The 15,702-nt window shown below is 44.6% G+C and overlaps 1 protein-coding gene across 1 annotated transcript in view; it reads right to left on the reverse strand.

Moving 5' to 3' along the window:
* The window catches only part of TRIM38 (tripartite motif containing 38), a 19,409-nt gene extending 19,217 nt beyond the window's left edge, over window positions 1–192 (reverse strand). The window contains exon 1 of the mRNA XM_040644894.1: window positions 27–192. The gene's annotated coding sequence lies outside the window, so the exon portion shown is untranslated. The remainder of the gene's footprint in view (window positions 1–26) is intronic.
* Window positions 193–15,702: the final 15,510 nt, after the last annotated feature.

Consider the following 15,702-nt stretch of genomic DNA (forward strand, 5'->3'; position numbering starts at 1 on the left):
GTCCGCGCGCGGACCCGCACACTCACCCTCGCCACGCGTGCATCTCAGGCCTCCGCGACGACGCCTTGCGCACCGCCCTCCGCCGCCGCGGACCCGCACGCTTGGGGCCGTCGCCGCCGCGTCCCGAGGCCGGCCGGGCTGTGTCGCCGACCACAAACTCGGAAGCGAAACTGCGGTGGGCGGCGCGCGAGGGCCCGGGAGGAGGCGCCCGCGAGCTCGCGGAGGAAGCACGGCGAAGTCTGGGCGGAGGCGCCCGCTTCGCGCTCAGCTCGTCGGAAGGAAGGGGAGACGGCGGAAGAAGTACCCTTCTCTCACAGCAGTAATGAGACGGGACAAATGACTAGCCCCGTCAACCATTTGTGACCTTAGCGGAGAGTATCCCCAAACCGGAAGCCCGCAGAGAGTCAAGACCTTTCCACTTTTGCCACCAACCCCCTTTGATCTCGTCGCCCTCGGGGCCGACGTCTGTGCTGGGCTGTTTCTGGGTGCGCTTCTCTGGCTGCTGAACGGCGTGGGGAGAAGGGGGGCAGGAGCAGAATTCGGGGTGTCCCGAAGTCGGCCCACGCCAGCCCCACTTCTCTGTCCCCCGCTGTGGCTCCTTTCCCTCCTCCGCGGAAACGCGGGGCTTCCCCACGGCCGCAGGCGGCGGCCCAGGACTGCAAACCCGAGCCCGCGCTGACCCCGCCGCGAGCGGCTTCAGCTGCGGCCGTCACGGTGCCCGCGCGATGGAGCCCAGCTCTGGGGCCGGGGACCTCGCCCAGCCAAGGTCCTGCCGGTCCCAAATGAGGAACGCGTGCCTCTCTTCCCTTCCCAGACAGGGCTCTCGCGTAAGGACTGTGCTCTCTGGGCTGCTCGCGGAGACTTCTACCATTTTGCCACCCAGGGGCTCATCGCGCCCTGCTGGCATGTCGGGTGGTGGCAGGCCCTGGGCCCAGCACAGGACGTAGCTACTCCTGAGGCAACCAGCACACGGACAGAAGACAGAGAATGAGGCCCCGAACCCCTCATTCGGTGATGCATCCTTGCACATTCCCAGGACTTTCACTGTCATGGGTGTGACTCTGGACCCAGGCAGAGCTCATCCCAAACTTGTCCTGTCAAAGGATCAGGAAAAGGAAGCCAATGAATGCCAAAAAGAAAACCAACTGCCACCACTACAAATAACAGCAAGAGAAAAGCAACAGACTCATGGCAGGGTCTGTCTTGCGACAGACAGCTGCCCAACTTGCATCTGTGGTCCTGTTGCATGTAGGAGGGACTAGTTCACGCAGAGAGCTGCAGTCTTAGCAGAGAAGGGGGATACAGATGAGCCTTCAGAGATAGGTCCCCTAAATGCAGGCCTAGAGAGAGCCCGATAGGATTGCCGCAGGGGGAAATGCATTTCCTCCAATAAGTGAGGCTAAGCCTAACCCTGTGAGTCTGGGATGNNNGAATGCAGAAAAGGGACTGGAGTCTCCTTTAAAAGGCATGCACTCTGAGTGTTGCCACTTTGGGGAATGGTTGTCCTTCATGCAACCCCAGAGTGCCTTCCCTCAACTCCTTTAGGTATCCCTTCTCAACCAGGCTCATTCTGACCACTATTTATAGTTACACCCCTCCCCATTCCTGATCCCTCTTACAGTGCTCTATTGTTAGCAACTGGCTCTTGGTTTTGGTTTAGGTCGTGATTTCAGGGTTGTGAGACTGAGCCCCACATCAGGCTCTATGCTTAGCCCGAGAATCTCTCTTCCTCTCCCTGCCCCACCTGCTTGTGCTTTCTCCTCACTCTCTGTCTCTCTCAAATAAATAAATAAATCTTAAAAGAAAAAAATAAATCCCTTGAAGTTTATTAACTTGTATTATGGTGCAGAATATGGCCTATCATAATGAATATAACCATGTGTACTTGAAAAGAACTTGGGTGCAGATATTCAGTATAATGTTTTATAAATATCAATTTGTTCCAGGTGGTGGATAGGGTTTTTTCAGATTTCCTATGTCTTTACTGATATTTTATCTAGTTAATCCATCATTACTGAAAGAAGGGTATTAAAATCCCCAGCTGTGATTGTAGAGTTGTTTATTTTCCCTTGAATTCTTTCCATTTTTTACTCCATGTACCGTGGAGCTCTGTTGTTAAGCTCAGACACATTTATGATTGTTATATCGTCCTGATGAACTGACCCTTTTACCAATACAAAATATCATTTTATTGCTGGAAATACTCTCTGTCTTCAACTCAATCTGTTATTAATATAGACACTCCAGTCTTTTTATGCTTACTGGTTACATAGTACATTTTTTTTCTATACATTTATTTTAAACTTATCTGTCTTTTTATATTTCAGAAGGTTCTCGTCTAGCAAACACATGTTCTTCTATTTTTTTAATGGATTCTAACAATCTTTGCTTTTTAATTCGAGTATTTAGACCATTAACATTTAACATAAACCTTTACTTTTCTTCCCATACTATACTGGCTGGAATCTCCCAGACAATATTGAACATAAGCTGTGAGAACTGGCATTCTAGTTTCATTCTTAATCCAGGGGGGAGGGCAGAAGTGGAAAAGCTTTTAATAATTTATCACTAAATATAATGTTTCTTGATATATTGTTATTGCATTTTAAACTATCATTACAAAAAATAAAATTATTACATTTTGCATGAATTATTAGAAAATATTTTCCACGGAAATATCACAGTAACATCTCTTAATTTTGTTTCCATTTTTCTTTCACATTTTATATAACCTACATAAGGGGCACGTTATTGAAACTACATGTATTTTACATGGCACCTTCGTGCCCTCTTTGCTGACATGTTGATCAATAGGTGGCACTCTTGCATTTTTGGTGTCTTCTGTCCATATGGTTTTGCCTTTAAGAAAGCATAACTACTTCTTTGATCAATATTAAAAACAATTGTAAATTTAATCTGTTCTTATGGATGACTTCAAATGGCTAACAATGGCATTTACACCCAAACGGTCATTTTTAAATGTATTTATTCACACAATAAACATTTATTGAATAGCTTTTCTATGGCAGACACTAGGCTGGACCCCGGAGATATACCAAGTATATTAGAGATCATTTATTTCCTGTGAAAGTTTCCAGAAAGCTAAAACATGTAAAAAAAATTATATCCTACATGCTATACAAGGGAATAAAAAGCGTTGAAGCTGAGAAAAAAAAATAAAGAAGCATGTAAGTCCTGGCAGAATCTGGATACTTTTGCACAATTGATAACTCTGAGTTATATTCTGAAGGAGAAGTGAAAGTTCACCAGGGGAAGGAGGGGGCCAGGAATTACAGAAAGACTGTATGTGAAAAGGTCGAGTCATTAGAAGTATTCCATGGTCTGTGAATACAGTGAAGTTCCAGAACCAAGAGCAAGGAGCCCACGAGGAGGATCAGTTTCAAATAAATCCGGGACCAACATAGTGTGGCAACTAGCAGGCAACTAGCAGAACTCGTATCTCCTTCCTCCCCCTTCCCTGCACATTCCCTTATAGGATGTTTACATGGAGGGGAAATTCATAACCACCACTGAGCTGGGGTGCTGGGGGAAGGTGGAGAATGAATCTGCTTGGTTTGCTCATTCCAAGCTAGGCTCTTCCCCTTCCCCACCAAATCCTCTCCCTTTGAAGGGGCCCAGACAGTCTAAATTCAGGCCCCAGGGACCCCATTACCTGCACACAGAATCTGCCCTGAGGGGGATTCTACCTCAAGATGGACTAAAACCGTCCCCCAACTCTTAGTACAGCTAAATTCAATCTCAGACCAGCCTCCCTTTCCACGAGTCTCTTACCCATAAGACTCCTCAACATCGTCAACACCATTCAGGGTCATGGAGGTGCTGCCCTGTCCTCGGCTCTATGCCTGATAGAGCAGCGCAGGGAGGAGAAGGCCATAGCCCTTGGATCAGACCCTTTCTCTGGCTCCTATGATCTTGCACCTGTTTTGAACTCTGCTGCCAAGACATCTTTGGACCCCAAGGGCATTTTGCGGTAAGGTTTAAAAGTTCAATGAATCTACAAAACACCTAGGCTATACCCTTTAAGAACTCATAGTCGTGAAAGAGTAAGAGGCTGAGGAGCTGTTCCACAGTAAAAGAGACTAAAGAAACATGACAACTAAATGCAATGTGTGATCCCAGATTTGGGGGGGGGGGTGTTAGGAGAGACATCATTAAGACAGCTAGTGATGGGATGCCTGGGTGGCTCAGTCAGTTAAGCACCTACCTTCAGCTCAGGTCATGATCCCAAGGGCTCCTTGCTCAGCGGGGAGCCTGCTTCTCCCTCTGCCTGATGCTCCCCCCACTTGTGCTCTTTTTCTCTCTCTGACAAATAATAATAATAATAATAATAATAATAATAATAAAAGACAGCTAGTGAAATTCAAATTTAGAGATAAAATATTTAAGCATAGAGGATGATATCTGCAATTTAACCTCAAATGTTTCAGCAATTATGTATAGAGAGAGACACAGATCTATAAATAGATACATGTGTGGAGAGAAAGCAAACGTGACATGATATTAACAATTGCTGAACCTAGGTCAAGGGTATAGGAGAATTCTTTGCATTTATCTTGCAATTTTTCTAAAAGTTTGAAATTGTTTCAAAATAATTTTTTAAAAACCACAAGTCCTATGACCTTTGACCCATATCACCAGGGTCCAGGTTCAGTAGGGACTCTGTGCCTTCTAGGCTTTGAGATGAAGGGATCCTAAGGAGGAGACAGGCTGCTTGGTTCTTCCCTTCGGGACTAGGACTCTGTCTCTCTCTCACACACACCCCCCTCTGAATCTCACTATCAATCAAATCCCACTGTCACTCCCCTGGTCTGGTCTACACCTCCCTCTACCCCAATGGCTTTGTGTTGTGATGGTTTGTTTGTTTGTTTTGTTGTCTTGTTTATTTTCGATCTTTTTCTCTTTCTGCAACTGAGAGGAGAACTTCCAGACCCACCTGCTGTACTTCCAGTCCATCCTGAGCATGGATTTTTTTGTTTTGTTTTATCCTGTTTGGAGTTTTCTGATTATCTTGACCCTGTACATCTATGTCTTTCAATGTATTTGAGATGTTTTCACTCAATATTGGTTCAAATATTTTTTTTCCACTCTGTGCTATTTCTCCTGTACTTGAAAGGCTCTGATGACCTAAATGTTAGAGTTTTCAAAATTGTCCTACTGACTTCAAACAATTCGTTGAACCTTTAAAACGGGCTTTAAAATATTTATTTTTACCCGGCATCTGTAAATCTGAAATTGAGGCATGGCTTAGCTGGGTTCTCTGCTTCAGGGCCTCACCTGACTGCAATCTAGGTATTGACCGACGCTGAGGTCTCATCGAAAGCACAACGGGGGAAATAGGCACGTCCAAGCTCACTCAGGTCGTTGCCAAAACCAGTTCCTTACAGCTGCAGAACTGAAAGGTTAAATTTCTTGGGAGAGGTTGCCTGCAGTGTCGTCCCACGTGGGGGTTCCTAAATACAATCACTGGTTTCCTCAGAGCCTGCGAAGGAGAGACAGGGAGGCAAATCTGTTAACAAGACAGAGGCTAATATAACATAATACAATATAATTGTGGAGATGACAGCCTTTGTCATATTCCATTGGTTAGAAGCAAATCACAGGTCACATCCGTACTCAAGGACACAAACACAGACATGGACTTGAGGAGACAGGGATCATGGAGGCATCTTTGACTCGGTCTATCACATCATGAAGGAGACTGCAGACCAATCTGTAGTCCCGTATGTCCAGGGCTCTGGGCCTTAGCAAGATGTAGTCCTGAAGAGGCAGGGAGGCAAATAGACTAACGCTGGCAGCTAGCATCTCAGGCAAGCTGCCTACAGGATCAGAGACCAGATTTGTGACGGCCGGAATGTCATCGCAAAGTGGGAGACCTCGAATGATAGGATAAGACCTGGGATGGTTCTGGAATGTGAACCTTAAAATGCAGGTGAAGGCAACACAAAAAAGTCCTAGACAGAGCAAGGTAAGCCCTGAGGGAGAGAGAGAAGAAGGAGGAGAGAGATTCAGAGACAGACAAGTAATAACACTGAAATTTGGTCTGCACACCAAAATTTCAAAATTCATGAACCCAAAAGACAGTGATCAAACTCAACCAATGGCATACGAACTTACTCCAGATGAAAATAATTTTAAAGTCAGACAAAGAGAACTGTGTTTGGGATGCTCAAGGAAATAAATGAAAGATTCACTTCTACTTAAAAACACCAGGAAGGTGGGGCGCCTGGTTGGCTCAGTTGTTAAGCGTCTGCCTTCGGCTCAGGGTGTGATCAAGCCCCGCGTCGGGCTCCCTGCCCCGCTGGGAGCCTGCTTCTTCCTCTCCCACTCCCCGTGCTGTGTTCCCTCTCTCGCTGGCTGTCTCTCTGTTAAATAAATACATAAGATCTCTAAAAACAAAACAAAACAAAACAAAAAAAACCCTCAGGAAATTATGAAACTGAAATAGGTCAAAATTAAATAAGAAAAATTGACTATTTTAAAAGTTTAGAAATACTAGAAAAAAATATAGGCCTTGAAAGAAGAAACCTTATTGCTGAAATAAATCTTAGGCTAAATATTATTCCCAGACTGAGTTACAGACAAAATATAGTGGAAGAGAGTATAAGAGCATTTCTACACAAAGTAGCAGTGGGCTAATAGCTTCAGGATCAGCATCGTTCTGGAAGCTTCAGAGAAACACGAAACTTCGGGCCCGCCCCAGACCCACGGAGATACTTTACATTCTCATAAACTCCCCAGGTAATTCATGGGCTCGTTAAATTCCAGCTGTGCTGCCTTAGGGCAGTGGAAGAAAATTTTGAGGAATTTGCTCAGAATGCAGAACAGAACAGAAAGACAAGAAAAACATACGAAGATGCAGTTAAGAGTCAAAGATGGACAAGGGGTCAGGTAGACCTATAAGAGGTCAATCCAGAAGAGCAGAACAGAAGTTTCTGGAGAGACAGTAGTCAGACTTTTCAGAATCAAGGACATGGATTTCTCAGATCATAAGTACACCACAGGTCCTGAGCAGAACAAATACGGGTGATTTATGCCTCTCTTTTGCCCAATTCTACTTTATTATTGAGCTGTTCCTCCACTGTCCCATCTGTTGTTTGGAAAAAAAAGTTGTTCCTTTCATAGATAATATGTTAGCTTTCCATGGTAGCTTTTAAGAGTCTCTCTTTATCTTAAAACTCTAGCAAAAGCTGCTCTTTTCTTGGTGCCCTTGGGTGGATCCCTCTTTGTCTCTTCTTGCCATCTGGGGCTGTAGGTCTTAAAGGCTGTGATTTGGTTGCAGGTTTCGGGAAAGGTTGCAGGTTTTGTCCCTTTTCTCCCGGGACAACGAGGTAGATCAGTCTTTTCCATGTGGTGCACACCACGTTCGAGGTCAAGGCCCCCACCAAAGGCCTATGGCCTTATAGAAACAATTCATCTTTGTTTACTTGAAGAGCACCTGGGGATATCTTCTTTGCGGACTTGAGGCTGATGCTGGTGACTGCTCAAATCCTTGGGGACCTTGATCTGGAGGCCTCTCTATTTATCAACATCTTTCCACTTCAGTGTCATTTTGCAGCCAGAATTGGAGTAAGTTGTAGGATGGGCACTTAAGGCAGGGACGTGGAATGACATACCGCGAAGCTCCTGAGGGCCACTCCTTGTCTGTCCTCATCACTGCGTACCTGCCTCTGCCTCCTGCTTGGAAACAAAAGTCTGGTTTCATTCTGTTTCTCCCGCTCGAAGTTCCTCACTTAGTAGTACTTTTCGGTTGGGGACGTCCATACTCTCACTCGTCAGACATAACCACCCGACCGGACTTCCGGAAAGTATAAACCTGATCATGCCCCACACTAGCTTACAACGTTTTAATCATTTCCACTCACTTTGGCTTTTTTCACTAGGTGATATTCAACCACAGAGTGGATCTGGGTGTGTAACAGAAGAAAGGCTGGCATGGGTTTTTTTTCATGTCTCTTTATTTTTCCTTGTAGAATTCATGCAAATTTTACATTTGACCGAAATTGTTTAAAACAAATAAAAACGGGTGCCTGGGTGGCTCAGTCGGTTTAGTGTCTGCCTTCAGCTCAGGTCGTGATCCCAGGGTCCTGGGACTGAGTCCCCGCATCGGGCTCCTTGCCCAGCGGGGAGCCTGCTTCCCCCTCTGCCTGCAGCTTCCCCTGCTCGTGCTCTGTCTCTCTCTGACAAATAAATAAATAAATAAAATCTTTTTAAAAAATAATAAAATAAATAAAACAAATAAAAACATGTTCCTCAAAGTATTGCATAAAATTAGCACTTCAGAAAAAATGTTTTGTGTTTTTCCTGCCTTCTGGGCAGATTAGGCAAAAAAAAAAAAAAAACTCCTTATTCGTCTTCTTTTTAACCATTTTCATTGACTGCGCTGTCTGGTGCATTCCTATTTCTGTGTCCACATACTTTTGTGTTGAGGGTTGAGGAAGTGTAGGAACCACAAGATAAAATTCGTGCTCCCGAATACTGCATAAAAGGCCTTTGTGACCTGGTCTTGCTGATTTCTCCCCCAGATTTCCCACCGTTCCCTGACTTGGAGTGTATGACCCGGGTGCTTCAGGTTTTCCTAAAATCAAAATGGGCTTTTCTTTTTTTCAGAATAAATAAACGCTCTTTGTATAAAACTTTAAACAAGATAGGAAAAACCTAAGTAAGAAAGTCAGGCTTCTCCCTTTCCACAGAGCTAATCGTCTTACTTATTATACTGTCTGCGACTCTCTTTCCGTCTGTGTGTGTGTGTGTGTGTGTGTGTGTGTGTACATGTATGCATAGACACATGCCTATACCTGTATACACACACGCACACACACATACATGCACACGTGTATTTATGCGCGCACACACACACACACACACACAGTTCTATAGGCATAGGCTGTAAATGCTGATTTTTTTGTAGTCACCTTTTTGTGTAGTTTTATAGTTTTTTTTACCAACTCCTTAGTTACCCGAACCAGATAACCAAAGTTAACAGCCAAGTCTGACTCACAGAATCTCATACAAACAAAGATACATAGATGCCGGGTTTTTTTTTTTTTTTTAAAGATTTTATTTATTCATTTGACAGAGATAGAGACAGCCAGCGAGAGAGGGAACACAAGCAGGAGGAGTGGGAGAGGAAGAAGCAGGCTCCCAGTGGAGGAGCCTGATGTGGGGCTCGATCCCAGATCGCTGGGATCACGCCCTGAGCCGAAGGCAGACGCTTAACCGCTGTGCCACCCAGGCGCCGCAGATGCCGGGTTTTTGGGTGTAAATATTTTTTAAAAAATGGGGTCCTCTGCATCTGTTTTACTCACTTAAATTCTATGGCGTTCTACAAAAGCATCCAAGTCAAATGGCACAGACGCAACTCATTCTTTTAAGCTGCTGCTCAGTGTTTTTTGTATAAAGACGTATCGCAATCTGTTCAGTTAGTCTCCCATTGACGGGCTTTAGGCTCTTTCCAGTTTGCTTTTTTTTTTTTTAAAGATTTTATTTATTTATTTATTTATTTGAGAGAGAGAGAGAGATAGTGAGAGAGAGCACTGAGCTGGGAGGAGAGGGAGAAGCAGGCTCCCCATGAGCAGAGAGCCCGACACAGGACTCGACACCAGGGCCCGGGGACCATGACCTGAGCCGAAGGCAGACGCTTCACCGACCTAGCCACCCAGGCATCCCGACCCAGTTTTCCTTTTTTGAATTGGATTTTAACTGAATATACTTATTAATTCCAAGAGGATCAACATTTTTATATTAAGTGCTCCCACCAGCAATATAGTACATAGTTCCATTTAGCCAGGTCTTGTTTTATGTCTTTTAATAACATTTTACTGTTTTCTTTCTTTGAGTCACACTTTTCCTGTTCAAACGATTCTGAAAAATTTTCCAGTTTTTGTTGCTAGAGAACATTAAATACGCCTTTCTATTTCAGTTCCTGGCCAGTTATTTCTACTACTGCGGAAAGCAATTGATTAAAAGAAAAAAATCTTTCCCATGTTTGCAGTCAGGTCTCCAAATCCCCTTCCTGCCTTTGCACTTTAATCCCTGGTCGTGTTGAACGATTGCAGTTCCCCACACCACGCCTCTGTGCCTTGGCTCTTTCCGGAAGGTCCTTCCCCTACGTCACTGACTCACCCACACCTCCTGGGAAGACTGACCACAGCCGTGCCTCCTCCTGGAAGCCTTCCCCTGACACCCCTGTGTTGGCGGGGTCCTCAGCTGCTCTCTCCTGGTATCTCCATTCATGAGTGTCTTGTTTGTTTTCTTCACTTTTCACCCCAGTTGTCTGTCTGTGTATAGGCTCTCTCAGTGGACTCTGACCTCTGTGCAGTCCTGGGTCAGATTTAAACAAATCGGTGTTCTCAGAAGCTGGCACCATGTCAGGAACACAGTACATTCTCAATAAGAGTGTGGCATTAAACTGCTCTGATTGGAAACAGCTAATACCAGGCCAGAAAGACCTAACTTTCTAAGGACCTCTGATCTTTCCTGCTACATTACTCTCGATATTTATACGTAAGTTACAGATACCTGTTCTTTTCGGACATAGCTCCCGGAGTTGATTTAACAACACTTTGTTCCATGAAAATTGTGATGGACGGTGAAGGGCTTGGACCAGAAGAAATCTTGATTCTTATTGGTGTGACTCAAGAATTCATCCACCCATAAATTAACGTTTAATGAACACATACTATAGGACAAATACTGTGCCAGGAACTGTGAATATAGCAATTTTTAAAACACATGGGATCCTTTCACGGGAGCTTGCAAAACTCAACTATACGATTACACTATTTAAACAAAATATGCAGCTTAAAGAATATAGTTTGAATTTTACTTTTGGCATTGGACACTATGGATTTTCCTTTAGTATATTTACTCCTATTTTGGGGGAATCCGCTCCTGGCTACTTTTTCTTTTCTTTTTTTTTTTCTTTTCTTTCCTTTTTAAGATTTTATTTATTTATTTGACAGAGAGAGAGAGCACAAGCAGGGGGAGTGGCAGGCAGAGGGAGAAGCAGGCTCCCCGCTGAGCAAGGAGCCTGATGTGGGGCTCAATGCAGGGCTCATGTAGGGCTTTTTGTGGGGCTTGATCCCAGAACCCTGGGATCATGACCTGAGCCAAAGGCAGATACCTAACCCACTGAGCCACACAGGTGCCCCTTGGCTACTTTTTCTACCAGGACTATTGCCAAGTCATGCTGTGCCTTCAAGCAAATTAGAAAATATCACACCTTCAGCAGACTAGACCAAAAAAAAAAAAAAATCCTCATTTGTCATCTTTTAACCATTTTCGTTGACTGATCAGGTACTCGATAACTTTACAATAACTCAATCACCAGAATTTTCATTAAAGGAAGGAAGGAACTATCATTTCAATTCTCCCTTCTACTCCTCCGTGATTTAAAAGTGGACTGAATAATGCTGCTCAAAGACTTCTATATCCTAGTCCCTGGAGCCTGTGAATATGTTAGTTTCTGTGGCAAAGGGCATGTTCCATGTGTGATTAAGTTAGGGATTTTGAGATGGGAAGACTCTCCTGGATTTTCCAAGTGAGTCCAGTATAAGTACAAGGGTCCTTATAAAGAGGGAGGCAGGAGCGTCCGAGTTAGGGAGAAAGATTTAAAAATGTAGGAAGGGGCTGTGAGCCAAGGAAAGCTGGTGACGTCTAGCAGCTGGAAAAGGTGAGGAAACGGGTTCTCCCCTAGAGCCTCCAGGGAGAGTGGGGCCCTGCGGACCCTGATTTTCGGCCCAGTGAAACCCATTTTGGACGTTTGACCTCCAGAGCCGCGAGAGTAAATACGTGTTGTTTGAAGTGACTAAGTTTGTGTTAATTTATTACAGCAGGGACAGGAAGCTCGTACAAAGAAATGGGGTAGCTGAACGAGGGTGCTGGCTCCGGGAGGCTCTCTGGGGGAGTGTGATGAGGCCGAGCCACAGGGAAGCTCTGTGAAGGCGGTTTGAAGCTGAGAAAGTGAGAGAGGGCGGGCCCCACCTCATTCTATAAAGGTCCAGAGTCAAGCTGGAAATATCTAGTAGCAACCACAGACCAAAAAATAAAATTCCTAAATGAGACTTAATCCAAGAATCAGGAGTCAAGCAGAGATTGGAGTATGAAATGCTCAGATAAGAAACAGGAGGGAAGGGTACAGGGGGGTGGTTTGCCCCCCTCTTGGGAGCATCCTGAGTATAATTGGAAACTGTCCCCTGGTCTCAGAGGACAGGGAGAGACTGAAGACACAGACGGCCACTCCCGGCTGGCAGGTGGTGTTTTAGTAATAGCAAAGGGAATGACCGTAATCATGGGGGGCAGCAGTGGCTCTCCACACCCACCTTCCAGATTTTAAAAGCTTATAAAAAGTCCCTAACTGGGCTCAGTCACATATCCTACAGGTGTTCTCAGCACGACATCCCCATCTCCAAGTGATGTCCTTGGAGCAGCCTCTGGGAGCAGAAAAGGCAAGCGGGACCCACGTTCCCAGGACAGGGGAGAGGCTGAGGAGCCCCTGAGTGCCCATGCCTAGCTCATGGGTCAGTCCGTGGCCACATGTTTTTGATGATGTTCCCTAACACAGGGTAGCTCCATGAAAGGATCTCGGATTAGCCCAAGTTTATTAGAATGTGGGCACCAAAAGCTTAAGGAAAGTCTAGACCACTTAGCAGAAGCTCTTAGTGGAAACACCTCATTTATTGAAGACCGACTACCAGTTAGTGTAGGTATTTCATTTAATTTGCATAATAACCCCATGAGTTGGGTGTTATAATCCTTGCTTTACTAATGAAATTCACAGAGGTTAAGTGACTTGGCCAAGGCCACAGAAAACAGTGGGAAGTGAAGGTGGGTTTCACCTCATCTCTCCCATCCCGGGAGCCTTGGTCTTTCATCTACACCACACCACCTTCCTTTCAGGAAAAATGCTTGTTGACTTTTTGGTTGTATGCACAGTTCAAAGCAGAAAAACATGATGTCAACTTCTGAGATACTCATTTTATCAGTGAGAACTTGAAAATGAAGTTAAAAATTAAGCAGCAGAGTCAAACCCAGGCACTCTGCTCTGAAAATGTAGGGCCAAACCTGATGCTGTCTGACTGCCACGTGGCTCGTTATTTATCCCTGTGAAACTCTGTGGAATTATTTGAAAGGGAAGAAAGGATGGAAACTTCTTCAGGGAGCCTTATAGTCTAGGGCTTAAAATACTGGTTTAATGGTGAAGGTACGTGCTTTTCTTCTTTTTGGGTTGGAGGGTAATTACTAATGAATCAGAAATCCATTAAAGGGAGGGAACAGTTTGAGGGGAAGTCAGAGGAAAACTGTTACCAGCAGCCTCAGGAGTCCTGCCTGGGAATGGTTTCTGCTTCCAGAATGAAGAAGAGACTTTCTAAAGCATGCAATCGGTTCAATCGATTCAATCAATTTGATCAATTCAATCGATTCAATCGAACAAGGCTTGAGAGCTCTCCAGTGCCAATGGACACTGGGCAATGATCCCTCCTCTGAGGATTCCGTATTAGCTGTGACGCCTCGATGAAGTGGGTGGGTTTCACTGTGGGATAAAACACTGGACCAGAACTAACCAGGTTTTGGGGTTGGGGATTGTGGCAAATGAGTCTTTTCAGATTTCTATGTATATTTGAAATTGTCTCAAGAAAAGGAGAACACGAAGTTGTGAATAAGATTAAAGGCAAGAACACGTATGCTTGTAGAGCTCACCTGTTAGTCGTCCTCATCGGACAGCTCAGCAAAGGTGCCCAGAGAGACTGTGATTACGGTGCTCTGGCGGGAAGCCCTAGGTGACAGCTCGGTGCAGCCGCCTTCTCCCCATCTGCCGGAGAAGGTCCCTAGTCCCAAGCCCAGCTGGGTTCTCACGGGCCTGGAAGATAAGCCTGACATTGTCACTTGGAGCAAAGGCGCACAGCCACTCCTGTGGATCTCCCGGTGAGCCGAGCTGGGAGTCCCCCAAGGTGGTGACCGAACTGCACTTGATTTGGGCCTTAACCCTGCTTTCTAGGGCCTCCCACTATTGGTGCTTGATACAAGTCTTCTTTTTCTGTTTTCAAGATTAAATCCATACATAAATTGATAGCATGACATACATGACATATTGGAATAACAGTTTTATTTCAGCACTACCTTCAGAAGGGTGGACAGGTTATAAAAAGGGGCCTCAGTTTTACTAACTCAGAAGACATTGCTTCTTCCCATATTCTCTGATGTTTGTAGCAAGATGCGTCCCTTCTTCTCCCATCTCGTGGCTTCTAGTTCAGAAGAACCCTCTTTGAAAAGGAAATGTTGAAAACCAATTTAACAACCAATCAAAAGCACTTCTACAGAAATGTATTTTATTTGCTCTAAATCTGTACTTACTCAGCTGAGAGGGCCCGAGGGCCCATCCTGTGACTCATGATTATTATGGCTGCTGTTGGATCGGTCACGGTTTACCAAGCACACTTTACATTTAGAAAGCACGCCTCATACCTTTTTTTTCCACTCACAACTGTCCTGTGAAGTAATAACACCCCCATATTTCCTGTTTTATTCTATTTCCTGTTCAATTAAAGCTCTGGTAGCTTATGAAAGCTGCTCCGGTTTACTTGGATTGTAAACGGCACAGAAGGGCTTAGTCCCTGGATGCCCTTTGAACTGCGGTTCATACTCTTCACCCACATGCAACATTTGCTCTGAGTAAACTGGGGGGCTCGACTAACAGAGATGATGCAAGACAGGCTGAGGATTAGCAGAAATCTAAGAGCAATAAAAAGACGACTATAACAAAGTAGTGGGTTCCAGACTGAGAAAAATCGGAAAAAATACTACTCTTTTGCTTCTGCCTAAACCATCTTGTCTACTTTATTATTTTTTTTATCTACAACTCTATACTGTATCATCAAGTTATTTTTAAAAGGTAGAATTTTCGTTCACTGTCTATTCAATTTTTCTATATTTACTTACAGCTTTGGTGCTAGGATTTACTAGTTTTTAGAAGTGTCATCCCTGAATGGGAAGGTCCTTAACAGTGTTTACGACTGGACTAAGACTCAACCCACTGTCTCTGAGTGCATATCAGTCATGACAAGGCTCAGACCCCATCATTTCATATGCTTCTGTGATTATTTTGGGAAAATAGTTTTCGTTATTACATCACCGAGAGGCCCTAGTTTAGAGTAGTTTGGGATGTCTGCCCAGTTTCTCTCTTTGTCTCATGCAAAGGGAATAGGAAATTAACAAGTGGAATCAGTTGTTGAGACAAAATTCAGAACAGTATGTGCAACGGTGAGAACTAAGGTAGGGATGGCAACAGGTGGAAGGGGAAGGACAGCTGAAGTGACAGGTTTGTGATATAATTCCACTAACAACAAAAACAAAAAAAGGTAAGATAAACTAGTCATTTTTATTCTTTTAAATATTCAAAGCTCCACTTGAAGGTATTTTCGTCTTCAAATTTCCTTCTGGGATAAATGATTAAACCATTTAAAGCCATACAAATTCCCCTGTAGAATACCTCAAAAGGAAGCTACTCTATTGTGTCCTAAGCTGAGCTTAAAATATGAACATAAAGGGGAAGTAGTATTAACAGATAGACTAAGCAACAGTCTGGCTCTCGGGAGAGCTGGTGCTGGCTCCGTAAACTGTGTGACTGGGTGTCAACCTCCCAGACTTCTGGCACACCAGTGTTCTCACCGGTAAAATGAGTAA

Source organism: Ursus maritimus, unplaced genomic scaffold, assembly GCF_017311325.1.
Source record: "Ursus maritimus isolate PB19 unplaced genomic scaffold, ASM1731132v1 scaffold_30, whole genome shotgun sequence".
In the NCBI taxonomy this organism is placed as follows: domain Eukaryota; kingdom Metazoa; phylum Chordata; class Mammalia; order Carnivora; family Ursidae; genus Ursus; species Ursus maritimus.